Below are 22,677 nucleotides of genomic sequence, written 5' to 3'. Positions count from 1 at the left end.
TAAGTTTAATGATATGTGTGTAGCAACATTACTTTGTAAATACTGAACAAAACAACTAGTAAACAAATGATTCAATTAGCATAATATTTTCTCCGGTGTTTGGAACAAAAGAACATGCATTTTTATATGTTTTAAATGCTTCAAATCATTTTTGAAGTAAGGAATATTCTTAAATTATTATTAAAGAAATAAATTGAAGTAAAAATAAAGTAAATTGATCGAGGCTGAGTATTAACATGAACTCCATCTCTGTTGAAACATTTGTATCTTTTATGAAGAGATGAATAATCATTTAAGCGTTTATATACTAGGTAAAAAAAATGTCGATTGCATTAGTAAATAATATATATATCAAAAACTTCACCGAAAAGTTGCTTTTAAGAAAGCATTAATAATATAAAAGCCCGCCTGTTATGACAAAATATAATATATACTACTTTTGCAGGCTCATTATGTTACAATTTTGTTTCGTAAGTTTGTTCGTTCATCATATATCCATTTCATTCTCACGCAATCAAAACCATATTTCTATCTCGTTTCCTCTCATATGATACGAATGATTTTACGAAACGAATTAGTTTCTGCATAAGGCCACATAATATTGCGGTGACTTCGTAAACATTATAACTAGAACCAGCCAATGCTAGATCATAGACCCTATTAATGCCTAGATTTCCACGTTCCTCAATTTTCATAATTTTTTCTCGTGTCTCTCTTAGGGCGTCAAACTATATTGTTTGTGGATTAGAATTGGAAAATATTGACCATATTCCTTCATAAAATTGATAGCAAGAAGCAAAAACTATTTAGAACTGCTGACAAATGGCCAGCGGATGTACTTAATAATAATTAATTTGAGGTTTTATTAATTATAATAATAAAAATACGTAAATACTTTTTTTCCACTTTTATTTATATTTTTTTAGCCAGTTTTATTGTGACCGATATCGTCAGACTGGTTTCGTTGTGATCGATATCGTCAGACTGGTGGGAGATTAAACAATTTCTATGTTATATATAAGTGCAAGCTGAGATGCATTAATTTTAATTGACATATTACAACAGAGATGAAGAACATTTAAGAGAAGGTAATATAGAAGTCTAGGCATCTACTACAGTCAATAGCTGGTTTAAGTGGCCACTTTAAACACTGTGTAACATTCACTTTTTTCATTTTTGAGCATCTATATTCCTTCAATTCTTTCATCTGTTGATGTTTGTGAAGTTAAAGAGCTTAAACCTATATTTATGCGGGTGACATTCTTTTAATTGAATTATTTCTCCTACGTACTAGGCATCTATTTATCTCTGTTGTAATATGTTAATTTGAACAACTCCCCAGGAAATTTCGACAAGCTCAAAATATTGTTCATTTTTTTTTAAATTTTATATCTAAATTGATGCTTGATAATTATTCAGTTGAGATCATTACGTATTCAGTGATGATACTTTTTTTATTGAAGTTGACAAAGTTGGAATAAGACAAAATACTGCTTTCTCTGCTGATAAGCCGATTCCGATTTACGCAAGGTACGCACCTTTTCCGTGGCTCAACAGGTAAATAAACAAACACGGAAATGCTGGCAAATGATAAATTTGAACTCACCAAATATTTTAATGAATTAGGTGTCCGTTTGATAACTCCAGATCACATGCTTTGCACTTGTCACAGTGATTATATTACGAACTCAACTCAAAACTTCGCTCTCAACTCTTTTTCAATACTGTGCCGCGCTGCACATCTGCGATCAAGATTCGCATCCAAACTGTGCCAAAGTAGAGCCTACCTGGATGTTTTTATCCAGAAAGAAGACTTAATAGCTATGTTATAGTGTGTTACCGAGAATGCGGGCTGCTTATCTCGTTATACGCGGGTTCACATAACAGAACGGCCGACCGGTTAAGACTGTTGGAAGACTGGTCTAGACGATTGTACGAGAATGATGCATTTGTAAAAGAGAGGGGATTGAAATTAGGTAAGGTTTGAAAGTTTGATAAAAATAGTGGACGCGTTTTAGCGGTCTTAATCGTGTTATTGGTCAATTAAACATCGAATTTACATAATAAATTGGATACTTTGTTAGCATAACGATGTGATTTGTTTATTAAACTTATAATTATGACGTTAAATTAAAACAAATTTTACTTTTTGATTTTTATAGGTATTTTTTTTTTGTTGATAAAAATAAATATTTTATAGTAGGGCCAATTTAATAGGTCAAATTTGACATTTGTCGGTTTTAGCCTCATAGTGAGGTGACCTGCTTAAAAACATCGATTAAAGTTGATGAATCGATTCGGACTTCAAACATAATATATGTGAATTGAATTCAGTTACTATGAAAAAGTACTTATAGGTACTGTAATTTTATTTTAAAAATCAAAAGTCAAATCCCTGTCCCATTATTATTTTCTTTCGTAAATTTAAGGAGCAAAATAAGATAAGTACATAATTTAATCAAACTATCAACATTCGATTTTTCTGGGTAACATCCCTAGTGTTTTAAAAGAAAAAGGGTTTACTGATGCAACATTGTAACGACGTTAGGAACAGAAAAAGTTTTTTAAGTTTAGAATGGTTTATTAGTGAAAGTATATCGTAAAATTACCTTCTTTTCTCATTATTACAATAAATATGTATAATATATACAAATAACTAAAAAAAGTTTAGCAATTGTGCAGTTCTTAATTCGAAAAATTAAATAATATTTTATTACCGTCCTCACAAGATTATATTGTTGAATTTTGATGAAGTGTCAAATGTGACCTATTAAATTGGTCCTACTATAGTTGTAATTATTTATCCAAATATTTCAGGTATCATTTTTAACGAGTTTAAATGACTTGCTATTATAAAATGGGAATCAAATTGGAGTAGAGTGGGGTTTGACATTAGAGTAATAACATCATCATTATTTCCTTTCCGCACCTTATGGTGCATAGGGCACTGCACCAATCGCAGCGTATCTTGATATTTTTTTTGTAACATGAAGGTATAGATCAGTCTTGCGCTTCGGGTATCAGTCACGGGAAAATGAAATATTCTAGTCTGAAAACACCCTTTTAAATTAATATATATATATATATATATATTTTTTATATTTTTTTTAAACAAAAATAATATAAACATTTTATATTCATACTCTGTTGTTCAAAAGAATATTTTTTACATCTTTTAAAAAGATTGTCTGAGTCTTTTGTTTAGTTTTGTCTGATAGTTTTTTTTATTTTTTTATTTCTTAAATTTTCAAATTTTTTTTATTTATTTATAACAAATAAAAATACAATATTACAACTTAATACATTTTTTTAACATTAATCAAATACATATATTTACTATAAAGTTTATATTTGAAGCACTAACTTTGTGGTTATTCATTATAATAAAATAAATAAAACAACTTTGTTTTTAACCACTAATTTTTGGTGGGTCCAATGGGTCAACCGTCTAGTCAGTTATTTGCTGACATATTTATGAATGAACTGGAGAATGAAATATTTTTAAGCACAACACCACTTTTCAAACGTATCAAATTATGGCGCCGTTTTGTGGACGATGTTTTTTGTTTATTTACAGGGTCGGATCAAGAACTTCAGACATTTCTAAATTTCCTAAATTCATTACGTAAAAAAATAAAATTTACTTAAGAAATAGAAAAAGATAAAAAATTTAACTTTCTTGACTTGTCTTTAACAATAAAAAATAAAAAAAATGATTTCGATATACACCGTAAACCAACATATACAGACACAATTATTCATAATTTTTCAAATCATCCAATTGCCAATAAACATTCCGCATTCCATTCAATGATACATAGGTTAATTCACGTTCCACTAGATGATATTAATTTTTTTTTAAACTTAATACAATAAAACAGATTGCTAATAATAATGGATATAATGAGAACTTAGTTGATGAAATATTAAATCAAAATCAAAAACGCCAACTTATAAACAAATATTTATATTCGACTCCCACAGTAAATAAAGCAAACCCACGTAAACAATGGAGGCGGATTCTTATTAAAAATGACATTTTTTCAAAACGATTAATAAATTCCCTACCATCAAACATTAAACCGGCTTTCTACACAACTAATAATAAAGGAACATTGTTAAAAAATCACAAAGACAAAGTCCATAAATATCCATAAATATCTGGAATAAACCAATTAAATTGTAATGATTGCGATTCAATCTACATTGGAAAAACAAAAAGAAACTTTAATATTAGAGTAAGAGAACACTTAAGATGCTTAAATAATAATAATTTTTCTGAATTCGCAAATCATCTGATAGAAAATAATCATAGCTTTAATAAAGACACTGGATTAAAAGTACTTCATGTTGAAAATAAAATATTAAAATTAGACAACTTAGAAATCTTAGAAATTAAAAAAGCGATTCATAATAAGAAAACGATAATTAATAACCAAATAAACAGTATTTCTTTTAGTCCTCTCCTGTCTTACTTCGAAAATAATGATATCAGATACTACCAGAATAATACTCGTGTAAGAGAAAAAAAAAGAGAAAAAAAAAAGAGAAAAAAAAACCACTTGATTTACTGGGTTCACGCGTAGTATTTAGTGAACATGATAGAAATAAAATAAAAAGGAATCAATTCATTAGTTACGTAAACCTTGACAAAGAAGCTTGTTTGTTTTGAAACCGGTCGGTGAAAAATAAAAATTAGTGGTTAAAAACAAAGTTGTTTAATTTATTTTACATGTATTTACATTGACTTTTCCCATTACGTAAAAGAAATAAACAATTCTTGTGTACATAATGGGGAGTGACGTCTTAGAATAGATTATTTTATTTTGAACAATACTATTTTTAGAATAACATAAATAAATTACAAAAAAGATATAAACGATGTTTATAATCAATGTTGCATACAGAAGAATTATAGATGTTGAATTATGACAAAAATTTGGAATGCTTTTTCTTTATACAATAGAGCTGACTAGCGAATAATTACTCTGAAAGTTTATTTTTTTTATTTATTTTTTTTATTTTCTTTTATTCAGGAAACATACAGTACAGTTACAAAGTTTAATATTTTACACAATTGGACTTAATTCTAATGGACCAGTGAAGTTTCCATATTAAAAGTTAGACGGACCTTTGATCCGAGCCACGGGACCACAACCCGATTTGAACAAATATTATTTTAAATGTCTCTCTAAGTGAGCAGACTGCTAGAGTTGAGAGATACAGTTCGTTTATTTTTATTTAATTTTCTATATTTTTTTTTTTTTTTTACATATTCAAACATACATACGTGCACATAATTGGTATAGTAAAATCTATTCATTTTTTTTTCTTTTTTGTGAACACCTCACTGAGCACAGCCCATGTCAAGGCACTTAATTGAAGCATATAATTCATAACCCGCTGAACCTATTTTTAAATGTTTTTATTTTCATTGAACTTCTTGAATAAACATATATGTCTTTTTGCGGCTTTTGTTTCCAAATATCCATTTCTTCCAACCAACTAATAAAATACACAAAAGCAATATTTAAACAATTAATGCTTCAAAATTTATTCGAGAGAACATATAACAAAATAGACACAAAAATAGGAATATAAGTATTTGGGAACTAGGAATAAAGAAAGATAAAATAAGGAAATATCAAGGAATGGAAAGGAAACGTTTCTTGAGCGTTATTTAACTTTATTTTCCCGGTTATGTGTAGCCCGCATACATCGCATATAATTAATATGAAATATCTTTAAATATTTTGAATACTGAGTTAAAATTTTTGGTATTCCTCCTTTATACAATTACGTTTTGATTAAAATAATATATTATTACATTATAAATACTTGATGAACACAAAAAAAGCATTAAAAAAAAATCGGAGATAAATCACCAATACAACTAACGTGTCGAAAATTGCGGTGTACGAAGTAAAAGAGTACCAAATATACGATTGTCTCACATATTCTTTACGTTCTTGATACCACAGACATGTTTACGAGCGAGACAGATAATTTAACACATCACGCAGACCAATAATCAAGAGCCAGTACACTACACTATTAGACACCAGTAGTTTCCCGAGCTTCGATGTGCTGTCACAGTAGTCAACAAAAGATACAAGACTTGATATGTCTCTCTTATTTCTTTAAATGATGAAATCGTATTTTTTAAAATCTTCAAATGGACATTTTTACATCAGATTGGGGAAGTAAAATTTGTATAACTATACTGAATGTTAATACAAAAAATATTAATCCTGACAACGCGAAGAATGAATGTTCGTTTAAATTAGTAACAAATATGTATAATAGAAAGAGCGAAGATAGAACTCATAATAAAGAAGACAGAGACGCTTTTTTGCGACGGGTGTTGTGTAAAACAGTGACAGATTCGGTCGGTTTATGACAGTGATAGGGAACGCACGCGCGTAATGAGAGCAGCGTATTTATGATTTTACCTTTATTTTGCTACAACATAGTTTAATAATATATATATTTTTTTATTTTTTTTATTATTATTTTACATATTTATTACAGCAATATACAAGTAATTATTTATAAAACAAATTATTTCAGTAGTAACAGTAAGCATACATATTTTTTATTTTTGCTGTTGGTTCATCTAAACTGCCTAACTAGGGATAGCTTCCCCGTTCTAAGGCAGTAAATTATGTATTTTACAATGATATTTAAAAGTATTTACAGTTTTATCATAATGTGTGCTTTTTCAGTCTTAAAGGTAAACAATGAATATCCAGAGAAAACATAAATAATACCAAAATCTCTATATCCTAAGTCCCAAGTCATTACTATTAAAACAAGCAACCAGCTTACGTCCTTCTACATCGGACAACAAATTCTCTGACTCCCTCCGACCAATATGGATTAAGAATGCAGTCAACACCTTCCTCAGCCTGGCAATCCCACCACATTTCCACGAAACTGGGATAAGGTTATATACCCTCGGGCCTATATAATATTGCTGCCTTTGAGCTAAAAAAGTATTGACTCCTCTCTGTAGAATCAGATCCTTATTGGAGTGTCTAGTATTATGAACATGACAAACCCTTGCGTATTTTTCCCTGTTGAGATGTGTGACCGCTACTGACCTCAATATATACTGTTGACGAATATCCAGCACTTGAAATTCTTTGAAGAGCGAATCACTCGGGTATCGGTATGGTTTTTTTAATATAACTCTTAACACTGATTTTTGAGCTATAGCTGCTGAAGCCATAGTCGTTTTAGTGCAGCTTCCCCAGCCAATCAGACCATACGTTAGTATTGAATTTACCAATCCATGATACAATTGTTTTAGTTCTTTAATCCTTAGTATATTTCTTAAAGGTATGAAAAAATGAATCAAACGTTTTATTTTATTAGAAATTTCTTCAGTTTGTAGGTTCCATCTCATAAATTTATCTATTTTTAAACCCAAATATTTTACACTAGTGACATTTTCCAATAGTGTACATTTACAATTTACATTATTTATGCAATTATGTAATTTTAGTTCATACCCGGAGTTTGGTTGTCCCACCGAAGATGGGCTGAAACAGATAAACTTTGTTTTTTCTGCATTGAGAGTAAGCAAATTGTCGTTCAACCAATTGTTTACCCTCATCATATCTTTGTTAGCTTTGTCATGAACCTCTGCCCAATTTGGGGCACTATATATTAATACTGTATCATTACTGTATCATTTAGTTACATAAATTATGGAAAAGGAACTATTAAACCGTATGTTTCCATGTTAATTTTTCTTTAAATGTCTGAACTTTAGAACAAACCATATTTTACTAGCGGTAACACTATGTTACATCACCGCGCGCAAAAGTATTTTTTTACCACAGTCTTTTAAGAGTTGATTAACGTTATATTATTTGTAACCCGCCATGTCGCATTTTCATTTCATTTTAAATTCATTTATTTAACTTAAAGTAATATATACAGCCTTTACTGACAGAATGCATTATGTCATTAAAACAAGTTTCGAAATAATCACAACCAAAGCTTTTTTATTTTTTCAACGTTTTACTTTTCCCAAAACATTTTTTTTTCAAAGTTTTGAAATAATAGTCTTTATTCGAGGCAAAGCATAAATTTCAAAATCAACATCTTGCACAAATATGTAAAAATATTAGAAATATATAAAGACTGTTGGCTTAATGCGTTCTGTCAGTATAGCCTCGATAAACTTTTGAATTTTAAAAGGCAGTGTATCAATTTACTATCTTTAAATTGTAATACCTAAATAATACTATGTCGATTTCAATTGTTTACCGTTTATTGACTTATATATGCATTCCTGAAAAGTATTTTTCTTACTTCTTCTAATTTTAAGATTATTTTAATACAACCTATACGAAAAAATATACTCTTGTTCCCCACTGCAATATATGTATATTTAATTATGTATCCCCATATTTTCTACTAATATGTATTTTTTTTTCTTTCTCTTCTAAATTCATTTTTATTTTTTGCTCTTTTCTTTGTGTAAAATGCATTTCTGTCTTCGTATTTAAAAATGCACTTCTCTTCTTTCCACTTTTATACTAATATGTAAAGATCATATTTTTTTATCTTTTTCTTTTTTTTCTAAGGATCATTAATTTAATTTTTGATACTTCTTTGTAAAATACATGTCTGTCTTTATTTGTATATATGTATGTAAAAACGTGTAAAAGTCCAAAAGGCGTTTAAATAAATAAATAAATATAATAAAGCGATATTATATCCTTCGAACAGTGGTTTTAACTATCACTCTCTAGGATTTTAGTTCTATTTCACACCAAGAACTGTATTATTCATCGACACAGACCATAAAACAAACAGATGGTTTCAGTAAGATAAACATTCCGATGAATATCACCACAAGTTCATTATAAATCTGCGGTTAGGGAAAGTCATGTATGGAAAACATACCTTTCTAATAGATCAAATTATCGAAGAATAATAAGTATAAATTTACATCACAAAAACTAACTTTTAAAAGGTTTTTATTTTATTTTATTTGTAGTTATACCGTCATTTTCCATTACTGTTATTTTATTTACTCAATAAATGATTTGAGATTTTTATCAGTTCTTTATACTTTCATAAGTAAAGATACTAATAAAACTGAGTAAAAAAAACCTCTCTTTAATAATGCCTTTCTATTGTGAAACGTACAATCCGTTAAATACGCAAAAAAAAATAAGATCACAAGAAAATAAGAGAAAGGGGAGTCATCATTTATGTTTTGAGTACGCACAAATGTTTGCAAACAGGCTGAATTTCCTCCCTAGGGTTTTTAAACCTCTTTTTGAAAGGGAAAAACCCGCTAAGCTTCTATTTTGAGGCTTGTCAGCAGGTATAATAGAGGGGATATGGTAGGAGGTAATGAAAAATACACCATTACACCCAGACCAATTGAGAAAAAAAATATTTCTTGAATTTGATTCTGGCTACTGGCGGAAATCGAACCCGCGACGCCAGATTCACAGTTGGCCGTCTAACCAACTGCACCACGGTGCCCGTTTGGTTTAATTAACTAGTATAAGATATATATAATGAAAATTTTATACTTTCAGGCGTTGCCTAGTAAGAGAAAAAGTTCAGCCTGATGAATTTCACCCACATTTTTTTAAATTTTTTTTTTAATTATATTGAAAACATATTATACATAATTATATACAATATTCCCAAGGAGTTTTTTTTAAAAAAACTCAGTTAGGGACATACAGATAATATTTTTTTTAGAGACGTTTTTAAATTTTAAACTATAATTTTATTTAACAAAAGCAGAAAAATTAAAATTATGATATACTACAAATTAAAAAGGGTATGAAAAATACTTGAAAATAACAGAATAAACAGAATACTAGGCATGGAAATAAATTCAAAATAATGTTTACATTATGCAATCTGGGAAAGAAAATTGAAAAAGTTTAAAAATTACATGGATGTATATATACATACTGAACTAGTACAAAATAAAATCATTTTTTTTAATTAACAAAATATGCGCACACCCAATACAGGTTAATTTTTTTTATCAAAAACGTTGAAAAAATTGAAATTTTGTATACAAGCCAAAAAAAGTATATAAAAAGAAAAAAACACAAATAACATTAAAAAGGTTTTTAATTTTTCGCATGACAAAAATCAACAGATGGAAGAATTATGGAAATGCGGTTAGCTAAACATAGGCAGAATGCTAAATAATACATGGATTTAACGGGAAAATTACATTTCTTAGATTTGTGAGATATTAATGTATTTTTTTTCTTCTGAATGATTTAAATAAAACGGAAAATTCAAAATTAAGAAAAAATGGTTTCCTCTCTTATAAATTCTATGAAATAAATATGGGGTTTGTGAGTGATAAAAAACTGTACGTAAAGTGGCCACTCAGACCAGCCAGTGACAGGTCTCAAGCCCTGTAAATGCCTTGGCTTCCATATTCCCTCCTCAAAAATGATTTTTCTCTTTTTTGCAACAAATTAAGACAAATTATTTTTTCCGGCTAAGTTTGTTAGTGTATTAAAAAAAAAACGACAAAACGACCGAATTTTCACATTGTGATTATAATTTTATGCTGATTAGACAGAATTCGATTCATTTTGTTTTGTCATTTCTGATATATTCAGATAGACAAAAAGTGTTCTGATTTCACATAAAAAACAATAACGTAATAGAATAATAGAGATTAGTTTTAATTGCGCCGATTCGCACGATTATGACGAGCGAAGGTGAAATGGGATCGTGTTGTCTCTTTCCCGTACGGAACTAACGGAACAACCTTGACATTGGAAAGAGAGAGAGGGAATGTACCAGTAAATAGTAAGCCTGGTACGTTAATTTGGAGGTAGGAGGGACGTATAAAAAGTTTCAATACAAAAATGTTGATAGTAATTAAAACACTGCATTTTCGGAAAGGACGGAAGTGGTTATAAAAAGTTATTTTATTAAGTGTTTACCAATTAAAATGCAATTCTCGTCCTTTAATTTACATTGGAAGAACATCAACAAATTTTGATATTCGTGTTAAAGAACATATGAGGTGTCTTCAAAATTATAGTTTCTCTGAATTTGCAAATCACCTAATCAATTTAAATCATGAATTTAATAAAAATACTGGAGTTAAAATCTTACAGTCAAATAATAAAGGGTTAGAATTAAAAATTATGGAAATACTTCACATTAGGAAAGCTTTACAAAATAATGTTCCTTTGATCAATAATGAAGCAAACTTCAAATATAGTCCTTTATACGATGTTCTACTGTAATAGTCCCTCCCTGTATTCCCTCCCTCCACCCCCTCACCTTTTTTCATTAATTCTCAAACAAGTTAATATTTTTATAATTTAATCGATGCATATTTGTCCTAATCAGTGCATGTGCTTATTAAAATGCATGTCGTGTGGGTTTTATATTTTTGTGCAACAACTATGGTAAAGGTGTATGGTGGGTTTTGCATGTTGGTTTGCATGTTAGTTTAATTGGTGTCCTGATGAAGAAACGGGTACGTCGTAAAACCGGTAGACATTTAATACTTCTGCTGAATTATGTGTTTCCAATTTTAATTTATAATTTTAAACAGTGACCAAATTTTGCCGGTGACCGACATCGTCAGACCAAACAAAGTAAAATATTTTTAAAATAAAAATGCATGTTTGGCGAAAAACTTTATCTGAAATAAAAATAATTGCAACTTCATATGTTTTAGCAATCTTTTTTTGCTTCAAACAAATTTCAATTGTTTTGAGAACACATTTTTATTTCGTTTTAGTCGTTTATGCAATTGTCTACTCGTCATTAAAACTGTGGTATTTTTATGATAATTTAAATTTCAGCATAATTCCGTTATTCTCTTTAAATTTGGATTACAGATTAGAAAAAAAAAACTCTCTTACGTACTTATCTCAGGAAATACATCTCTTTTGCTCTATCTTGCAAAACCTTTTTTATTTACTTTTCTCCTTGTATACATATTTTTCAAAGCATTCTAGCTTCCTTAATTTTTTCTATTTCTTTTTTTCCTCCCTTTTGCAGGGAAAAATCAACTTACTATTTCGTTATTCTGTACTTTGTAAAATATGTGTCTTCGTGAGAAATAAAAAAAATTGAGAACGGACGCAAAAAACATGGAGCACAGGAGCTGGCAGCTGATAGATATGCATGGAGGCTCTTTGTGGATACCATATTTTTTTTATTTTATTTATTTTGTTTATTTTGTTTATTTTGTTCATTTTGTTCATTTTGTGTATTTTATTCATTTTATTCATTTTGTTCATTTTGTTCATTTTGTTCATTTTGTTCATTTTGTTCATTTTGTTCATTTTGTTCATTTTGTTCATTTTGTTCATTTTGTTCATTTTGTTCATTTTGTTCATTTTGTTCATTTTGTTCATTTTGTTCATTTTGTTCATTTTGTTCATTTTGTTCATTTTGTTCATTTTGTTCATTTTGTTCATTTTGTTCATTTTGTTCATTTTGTTCATTTTGTTCATTTTGTTCATTTTGTTCATTTTGTTCATTTTGTTCATTTTGTTCATTTTGTTCATTTTTTCATTTTGTTCATTTTGTTTATTTTGTTTATTTTATTTATTTTATTTTATTTTGCTCCAACTAGGAATAATTGTTGAATGTATGCTCAAGGTAGTTAAACAGAAAAAAAAATGAATATAATATAACTATTTCAATTATAAATCTTTTTTGTTTCTTTCTCAAATCATAGTAATTTATATATTATTTTCATGTAAGCCTTTACTTTTCACAAACATTTTTCTCTGTTTTATTATCTGAAGTTATATATACATAATAATACCTTCATTTGGCGTCATAGTGTAATGGTCAGCACGTTTGCTTACCAAGCAGGAAGTTTTGGGCTCGATTTCAGAGATGGTTGATATGAAATATGTTATCACACCAAATATTTCAAAGTCACTGAAGCCTTCAATTGATCTTATCTTCGTGTAATAAAAAAATGATAAAGATACGCTGGGATTAGTGTACCAATGCAGTGCCAATTAGGTGTGGAAAGGTAATGAAGATGATGCTTATATTTTAATCACGAGTGATATTATACACGTTTGAATAACGATGCTACGTCACCATAGACAAACGGATCGTAGTATTTCTTTGTTTATCAATTCACTAGTCTTTTTTTAGTAGAAGGATTTTTGTTGAACCGAAAGTAAAGTAATTTATTTTATTGTTGCAATAGAGAGAGAAAACATTTTTGACAAAGAAATATGGATGTATAGGCATGGCTTTTCACCTGTTATTGGCTGGTGTAAGTGGCCACTTTACACACTGTGTAACATTCACGATTATCCCCATGTTTACTTTACGATTAGTGTTCCTTCTTAAAAACGTTTTCTCTCTCTGTTGCAACAAATTAAAATCTTTACTCTCTTGATAGAAAATACTCAAAACATTATATATTAATTTCTGCACAAATTTTTTCATAAAATACTCATTAAAGAAATGTATAGTAAAATACTATTAACATGCCCCTCACACAGTCTCTTAGCACTTGTGAATCGGGTCAATGGGTCACACTTTTACATTTCTTCGTGTTTTTTAAATTTTAAAGACGACCTAGTTACTGCTTCCATCTCGTTCACTCGTATTATCCAACCGTATTGTTATTTCATTCCATCAGCTTCATCTTCGAGTCGAGCAACTCAAGGATGAACATTGGACGAATACTTAAAACCCACGTAATCCAATTTCAATGGGAATTTTTTTTACTGTGAAAGAGGAATTAGTTAAACCATTGACAGACGTCTCAGCATAATACGGTGGCTACAAAAATAGTAGATAATATGTACAATAGGGTGGACCGATATTTTTTTTTCTGAATTTTTAAATAAAAGGGGTCCAAAAAATTGCCTTTTGAATTACTCGTAATGCAAGTATCTAAGGGCATTAGTTGCACTTTGTTTTGTAATAAATGAGTAGCATTGTTTAAATGAGCCATTGTTTTTGTCAATATTAGCTAGGCGCCTAGTGGAATCAGTTGCGCGGAGTGTAAACTTTTTCCGTTTCGGTAGTTTAAAAACCTGTTAGAATTTTTTTAGTGGTTTAGTTATATTTTTACTAGAAAAAAGTAAATTTATCAATATAGAAAATTAACAAAATGTTCAGACAGTTATAAATTTCAAACCTCGGTTAAAGGTCAAAAGTAGTATGGAATATATTTTTAAATAATTTTTACGTTCAATGTAATCCAAAATGCAACGTTTTAGACCTCTTTTACTTTGATGTCTTAAAAACAAAAAGACTTAATACGTCATCGGCCCACTCTAATGTATTATCTATATATATAAAAACAATGTTCGTATGTGTATTCTCACGGACTGAAAAACAACTGGACCGATTGACGTGTTGTTTTTAGCGAAATGTAGATCTTTGCCACGAGCGTATTAATAGCTATAAAAATCTCCAATTTACCAAGTGGAAAAAAAAGTTAGGAGTGTTATTGTTTTTTTTATCCATCGCTAGGGTTGCGTTCGAAAAAAATGCATAATATAATAAAAAAATGGGATGATGTCAATTTTTAGTTTAAAGAAAAATATTATTTTTGAATGTTTAAGGTTTTTTTTTTTTTCAAAAAATGTTATTAAGCTTGACAAACAAACAAACCGTCACGCCGTTTCCCCGTATGCGTAGGCAGAGAGGATAGAACGCCATATCACTTTGTCTTTGCAGACAGACCCCACTTCTTCAAAATCCATACATCTTCTCATGCACGTACGCCGATTATTCCTACTCCTGGCATGTAAATCTTTAAGTATTTTTTAATTTTTTTTTTGCCATGTATTTTTCGGTCTTTCGCTTTTTTAGCATCCATCAACATTCGTATCGTAGATCATTCGAGATATTCTTTCGCTGTCCATTCGCTCTACAGTTCCAGATCAACGCGGCACCCCGTTCCTGATGTTGTCGATAATGCTTGTCTCAGATTTGCATGGTGCGCGGGTCTCGTGCGATTATATCATTTTATGATTTCACACAGAAATATGTTTATTTGTCAAATTAATTGAGTAAAACATTTATGAAATCGATTTTCATAATCTCATTAAAACATATTATTATGTATTGAGTCTTTTGACATAGAAAACCTAAATTAACTATACCGTTATTTTAGAAATATTAGCAAAAGATATTACTGAGCATTGGAATATTTTTATGTCACTTTTTTGCTGAACGTAAAATACATATTAAATTATTTTATGACGTTATTAATTTATTTAAAATATGATTTTGCATCAAAAATATAACTTTATTTTTTGTTATTTTTTTAAATTGTTTGCCAAATACATAACTGAGATATGCCTAATAACTTTTATAATGTACTATTATTTTATTTTATTTTACAATTTAATGTTACAAAAAATGGAGTTATAGATTCATGGCCGGTGTCGCAGACTCACAGGTCAGTGTTCCACATATTAACACATACGAGTATTTATATTTATTTTATTGAAATAAAGGGCCATGCGTTCCATTTATGTATTAGTTGTAAACATAATAGTCTGAAAAGGTAAGCACAACAAAAATTATAAAAACCACTGAGGCCTGCAGGACCGATTAAATAAGGCCCTTAAGGCCGAATTCCTTCAAATATAACAGTCGGCAGTAGCCGACTGTTGTCTGTTTGTAAAATCACAATGTGGAAGATCTGTGGTTTCTTCCATTTTTTTTATACACTATCAAACTAAGCCAAGAACATTAATTTGTTTGAGTATGTTGCAATTAAGAGGGAAAACAATTTTGAGAAGGGAATATGAAAGCCTAAGGCCTTTTGACCTGTCATGACCTGTCTGATTTGAGTGGCCACTTTACACACTGTGTAACATCCAGGGTTCTGCCCATATTTAAACATCTGCTTTTCCATAACTCTTCCATTTGTTGACGTTGTTTTCATGAAGTAAAAGACCTGAAACCTTTTGAGATTTATTTGGCTGAACCAATTCACCTACTAAGCCACCTCTGAAAATATTTTTTTAATTTTTTATACTTATACCTATGAGTTTATTATACAAAGCTTTGAGTATGTTAAAATATTTCCAGACAGGCTGGATTTCCTCTCTTGAAAGTTATTTAGATCTAAATTTGTTGTAACAGCGGGAAAGCATTTTTAGAGGGGAATGGGGAAGTCTAAGTATTTTCAGGGCCTATGACCTGTCATTGGATATGTATGCTCGACAGAAAGTATCGTGTAAAATATTATAGCGTGAGTACTCACATAATCTAAAACGGTATGTTTACTTGGTTCACCGACAGGCACTAACTCATAAATATAAGCCATCAAACATTCGAACGCTCTATACTATTCTGTGTGTTGAGTTTTTTTTTTATTTTTTATTATTTGTTTATATATTTTTTTTTTAACAATTGAACGTAGTTATGCAGAAAACAGCCAGTCCATAATTAAAAAAAATGAGATTTAAGTGTTATCAGATGCAACAATGTCTATTTTATGTCCCGTTAAAAACTACCAGGTCGTTTTTGTTCAAAAAACTGTTATAATCATCTTCAGAAAATAGTATCGATCACAAAATTGGCATTTATCAATTTGCAGAAAACAGCCACAGCACTAAAATAGTGTAACGGTATTTTAAAAAGCATAATAACATTTCAAATACGTAATTAGATTCTTGTTCGCAACATCAAAAAAATAATGTATTTATTGTTTATCATTTGCCAAAAGTCGAAAACATTCCAATTGTTGTGTAGATTCGATTATTTACCCTTTTCACAAAAGTGCTATTATCTCAGTTTCACATTTCTATGGCTGGCTGCTTTCTGTATAACTACGTTCAATTGTAGTCTGTATAACTTTACGGGTTGTTTAACCCATCGCGTAATGCTGACTGCAAATATAAGTGACAAGTAAATGAATAGAACGCAGATAGTTGGTAAACTGCTGATATGTACAGAAAAAAATATCCATATGGGTTCTGTGTGCGTAAAACAATGCGTAATATTTCACTCAAGAATAGATTTTGGGGACAAACAAACTGATCTCTTTCAGTATATTTCGATTAAATATACTTCCAGAAATCAGCTTGTAGAAATGTTTCCTAAGAATAATTTGACGACAAATTTCGAGGAAGTTGTAATTCAGCATCCTTGTTAAAAATAATGACGGAAACAAAAATGGAAAATTACTACAACAATGTTTGAGTATGTCCAAATGCTTGCAGACTGGCTGGATTTCCTCCCTTGGGAGTTGTTCATATTTAAATTTATTTCAACAGAGAGTAAAAACATTTTTGAGAAAGGAATACGGAAATCTAGGCATTTACAGGGCTTATGACCTGTCATTGGCTGGTTTATGTGGCCAAACAATTGATAGGGCAAGCATTTGGATATACTCAAATATTGTTGAAGTAAAGTACCTGGTAAAAAAAGAAGTATAAAAATTTGAAAATTGTTTTCAGGCGTTGCCTGTTAGGTGATTTGGTTCAGCCGGATGATACTCACCCACGTGATAAAGGTTTCAGCTTTTTTACTTCACAAAAGTCAACAAATGGACGAGTTGAGGAAATGTGGATATTCAAACATGGGCAGAATGGTGAATGTTACAGTGTGTAAAGTGGCCACTTTTGGGGACAAACAAACTGATCTCTTTCAGTATATTTGGATTAAATATACTTCCAGAAATCAGCTTGTAGAAATGTTTCCCAAGAACAATTTGACGACAAATTTCGAGGAAGTTGTAATCCAGCATCCCTGTTAAAAATAATGACGGAAACAAAAATGGAAAATTACTACAAAAATGTTTGAGTATGTCCAAATGCTTGCAGACTGGCTGGATTTCCTCCCTTGGGAGTTGTTCATATTTAAATTTATTTCAACAGAGAGGAAAAGCATTTTTGAGAAAGGAATATGGAAATCTAGGCATATACAGGGCTTATGACCTGTCATTGGCTGGTTTATGTGGCCAAACAATTGATAGGGCAAGCATTTGGACATACTCAAATATTGTTGAAGTAAAGTACCTGGTAAAAAAAGAAGTATAAAAATTTGAAAATTGTTTTCAGGCGTTGCCTGTTAGGTGATTTGGTTCAACCGGATGATACTAACCCACGTGATAAAGGTTTCAGCTCATTTACTTCACAAAAGTCAACAGATGGAAGAGTTGAGAAAATGTGGATATTCAAACATGGGCAGAATGGTGAATGTTACAGTGTGTAAAGTGGCCACTTAAACCAGCCAATGTCAGGTCATAAGCCCTGTTAATGCCTAGACTTCCATTTCCCTTCTCAAAAATGATTTCCTTCTCTGTTGAAATAAATTTAAATATGAATAACTCCCTATGGAAGAAATCCAGCCAGTCTGCAAGCATTTTGGCATACTCAAACATTGTTAAATTAACTACCTGGTAAAAGAAGAAGTATAAAAATTGGAAAATTGTTTTCAGGCGTTGCCTAGTAGGTGATTTGGTTCAGCCAGGTGAATCTCACCCACGTGATAAAGGTTTCAGCTCTTTTACTTCACAAAAGTCAACAGATGGAAGAGTTGAAGAAATTGAAAGAAATGAGAAAAAAAAATGTTCAAACATGGGCAGAATGGTGAATGTTACACAGTGTGTAAAGCGGCCACTTAAACAAGCCAATGACAGGTCATAAGCCGTGTAAATGCCAAGACTTCCATATTCCCTTGGGAAAATTACCATATTATTATTTATGTTTAATGCATTAACTTTGTGGTAAAACATTTTAACGAATGAAAGTAGATATAAGTGTATTACCACTTATCGACTTTTTTAGTCTACCCGTTTCGAGACATACCCGTCTCTTTGTCAGGACACTCACTACACCAACATGCAAATAGTTAAATACACCTCCACCTTCTCCATCACCGTAGTATATATATGAAGTATTTCCAAAAATACATAAATCACCTTCAGATTTATAGAGAGACCGGTACGTCTCGAAACCGGTAGACTAAAACAGTCGGTTAGTGGTTATATACTCATATTTAATAACATTAGTTTATTACTATTTTCTTTAAGATAATATAAATATCGCGAAAATCGCTTTTAAGCATTCTTTATTTCAAGTAAGTGGTTGGATGCAGAAGTGGAATATTTTTTTTTTTTTTTTTTTTATTTATTTTCTTTTATTCAGTAAACATACAGTATAGTTACAAAGTTTAATATTTTACACAATTAGACTTAATTCTAATGGACCAGTGAAGTTTCCATATTATAAAGCAATTATATGTAAGGTTAATTATGAAAGTATAAAAAAGAGAAGGAAAAAGAAAAACATCAATGAAAGTTGTTTAAAAATTAAAATTTAAGTGAAAAAAAGATATTTCAAAGTTTGTATTCTGTAGTGAGTATTGACAAATGGAAACAATATTAAAAATGAAGAAAATTTGTAAGAGTAATTAAAAATTAAGAATTGAAATAAAGAATGAAAAACATGCTCAGGTGTAAAAAATAAAATGAAATAGTAATAACGTTTTTTAAAAAAAGGAAAAACATAAATTTACACATATTTCATGTTCAACATTTATGCCAAGTTCGACTTTTTGCAGATGATACTTTATATATATATATATATATATATATAATTTATGTAGCTGATAACGAATGTGATTCAGCAATAAAGAAAATAAACGCAGAATTAAAAACAGTCTCCAAATGGCTTAAAGCAAATAAGCTAAAACTAAATGTAGGAAAAACAAAATGTATGATAATGGGTAAAAAACGCTGTTTTAACAGTGATCACAGTGTTAAATTAGATGGAGAGGTTTTTGAGAATGTTGAAAGCATAAAATATCTAGGAGTTTGGATTGACTCAAAATTATATTTTTTCAAAAAATGCAGACTATATGAGTAAGAAAATTGCAATAAAGGTATCCCTGTTAGGAAGGATAAGGAATAAATTAGACATTAAAACCTCTCTGCTGATATTTAAAAGTATAATCATTCCCCAAATTGATTATTGCTCCAGTATTTTATATTTTAGTAATGAAGGAGATCTAAAGAAATTCCAAATAATACAAAACAAAGTGATGAGGATAATATTAAGATGTGGGAGACGAACAAAAGTTAAAAAAATGATTCAACTTCTAGATATCATGACAATTGATCAAAAAATCAAATTCAATGTTGCTAATGAAATAAACAAAATTATTAAAGGAATAGTTCCGAGATATTTTCAAAATAAACTAAAAAATAATAAGTTCTTTCATAACTTTGCAACAAGAGGATCTAAAAATATAAGACTTGAAAAGAAATCAAAAGCAATGTCCTAGAACTGCCTTATGTACAAAGGAATACAATTATTTGAGGAAATGCCAGAAAGCATAAAAAATTAAATAAATGTAAATATATTTATAATTAAAGGCAAAAAGTATATATATATGAAAAATATTACGTAATATATAGTGTAAATAAGAATATAATTAATGAAAATGTACATATGAAACCGTGAATATTATAAATTAGGATATTAAGTGTATAATAGTGATAAATAATGTTAGAATTAGTATATATTTAAATATTGTGTTGTAAATATATATTAGACTATGTTTATCATAGAACCAAATAAAATAAATAATAAAATTAAATTAAAAAAATGTTATGAAAACATGCAAACGGTTAAGATCCGTAATTAGTCAACTGCACAAATTTTAGTTTTTAGTTCCTCTCTCCACACTTAGATAAGTATATTTGTCTCTGGGAGAATCCATAATAAGATACGGGACCACTGCTTGGGGACATTCTTGTGCAACAAACATTAAATATGTACAAAATGTTCCAAATGCACTTGTCAAATTGATTGCACCCAATTATGTATACAATCAGAGAAATAATACTCCATTTATGTATAATAAATTAAATGTTTTACCAGTTAAGGCTATTTTATGGAGCAAAATTGTAATCCAACAGATGTTCAGCTCGATATATAAAAATAAATTGGAACACAGCTATCTAACAAGATTTACATCTGTTATTGGCTTAGTTGTACCAAAATTTAAAAATAAAAATGGACAACGTACGTTGGATTATATTGTTCCAAAATTATTTAAAATGTTGCCACTAGACGTGAAAACATGTCATAGTAAAAATAAAATTCGGTTTTTATTACGTAAATGGTTAGTAAACAGAACGTTCCTTTATGGTTTTTTTTTTCATTGATTTTTTCTCTCTCATTGATTCCATTTTTGTTATTTTCTAAGGTTAACCTTTTTTTAAATTTCTTTCTTATTTTATTTGCATTTTTTAGATATTAATTTCAATAGGTACTTTTAATTTTCTTTTTATTTTTAAATTTTCTGTAGATATGAATTGAAATTTTCGATTTACTTTGTTTTATTTTTTATCTTGTTTTGATTACATTTATGAGCACACACTATTTATAAATGTGTTTATTTTTTTTTCTAATATTTAAAATATATATGTAAATTGCTATTTTTTAATTTTAATTTCATTATTTTACTCTATTTTATTACTTTAAAAAAAATATATATAAATTAAAAATATTTATATGTTTATTATTTTATACGTATACAGTATTATGTCTGTACTCTTTTTATTTGATTATTAATTAAAACTGATATCCGAGCACCCGATGACAAACTATTATTGAATAGTTTATCGGGACAAAATATATTTTAATACATTTTTTCTTTATAATGTATTCATATTGTAACAATGAGTTTATTTCATTGAATAAATACTCTAAGAAAAAAAAATGATAGACGAATATTTATTATGTTAAGTTATTATAAGATAAAGCTTTTGTGTACAAAATACTTAAAACTATGCCTGTTCGAGGATTACTATGGCTTTGCATCATTTTAGAAAAATTTAATAGTAATACTTTAAAAATTCCTCTCAAACATAACCATAATACACGCTTAATAATTGTTTGGTATTATCAAAAGTATGTTTTAAGTACTGATAATAGAACTCTCAATTATTTAGTACCTAGCATTTTTAATTTATTGCCGAAAGAACTTAAATTTAACACACAATGTAACACGAGCAAAATAAGAAAGTGCCTACTAAATCAAAAGTTTGTACAAGAATAGTAGCTTATGTGTAAATATTTAAATTGTTCATATACTTGTATTAAAAAAAAAACATTCCTATATAATTATTTGTATATACATTTATATTCTGATCTTTCCGGCTGTTAATGATATATGTTGATCCATTGTTTTTAGAAATGTAGATAATATAATATTTTACAATTTAGGATAACTATAAAACTCCACTAACAAGCTACAGAAAGTGGCTCGGTGGGATTTTGGTTTTAGTAAAAATATGAAAATTGAATTGTCCAAACTGTTGAAATGTCTAATTTTATACATAAAATAAATATTTTTTTAAAATGTTATCTGCAAATTGCAATAGAGTTTTTAAAATATCTAGAATTTTAGAAATAAATATAAGCAAATTAATAAAATAAATAAAACAACTTTGTTTTTAACCACTAATTTTTATTTTTCACCGACCGGTTTCAAAGCAAACAAGCCTCTTTGTCAAGGTTTACGTAACTAATGTGGTTAAAAAAAAAGTTGTTTTATTTTATTTTTTTATAATGAATAACCACAAAGTTAGTGCTTTAAATATAAACTTTATATAAAAGCAAATTACTTGATTTGTCTACAACACTAGTATGGGACTTATAGGTGAAATTCGTAAAAAAAATATAAATGTAT

General features: G+C 29.1%; 1 protein-coding gene across 3 annotated transcripts in view; it reads right to left on the bottom strand.

Moving 5' to 3' along the window:
- Positions 1-1,919, bottom strand: part of Osi24 (Protein) — a 157,092-nt gene extending 155,173 nt beyond the window's left edge. For all 3 annotated transcript variants that reach the window (XM_088224247.1, XM_088224248.1, XM_088224249.1), the window contains exon 1: positions 1,607-1,919. The gene's annotated coding sequence lies outside the window, so the exon portion shown is untranslated. The remainder of the gene's footprint in view (positions 1-1,606) is intronic.
- Between the last annotated feature and the right edge of the window lie 20,758 nt (positions 1,920-22,677).

Source organism: Micrasema longulum, unplaced genomic scaffold (assembly GCF_059751315.1).
Source record: "Micrasema longulum isolate JH-2025_06_02 unplaced genomic scaffold, ASM5975131v1 h1tg000274l, whole genome shotgun sequence".
NCBI classification, from domain to species: domain Eukaryota; kingdom Metazoa; phylum Arthropoda; class Insecta; order Trichoptera; family Brachycentridae; genus Micrasema; species Micrasema longulum.
The sequence above is the reverse complement of the archived record's forward strand: the minus strand, read 5'-3'. Positions and strand labels throughout refer to the sequence as shown.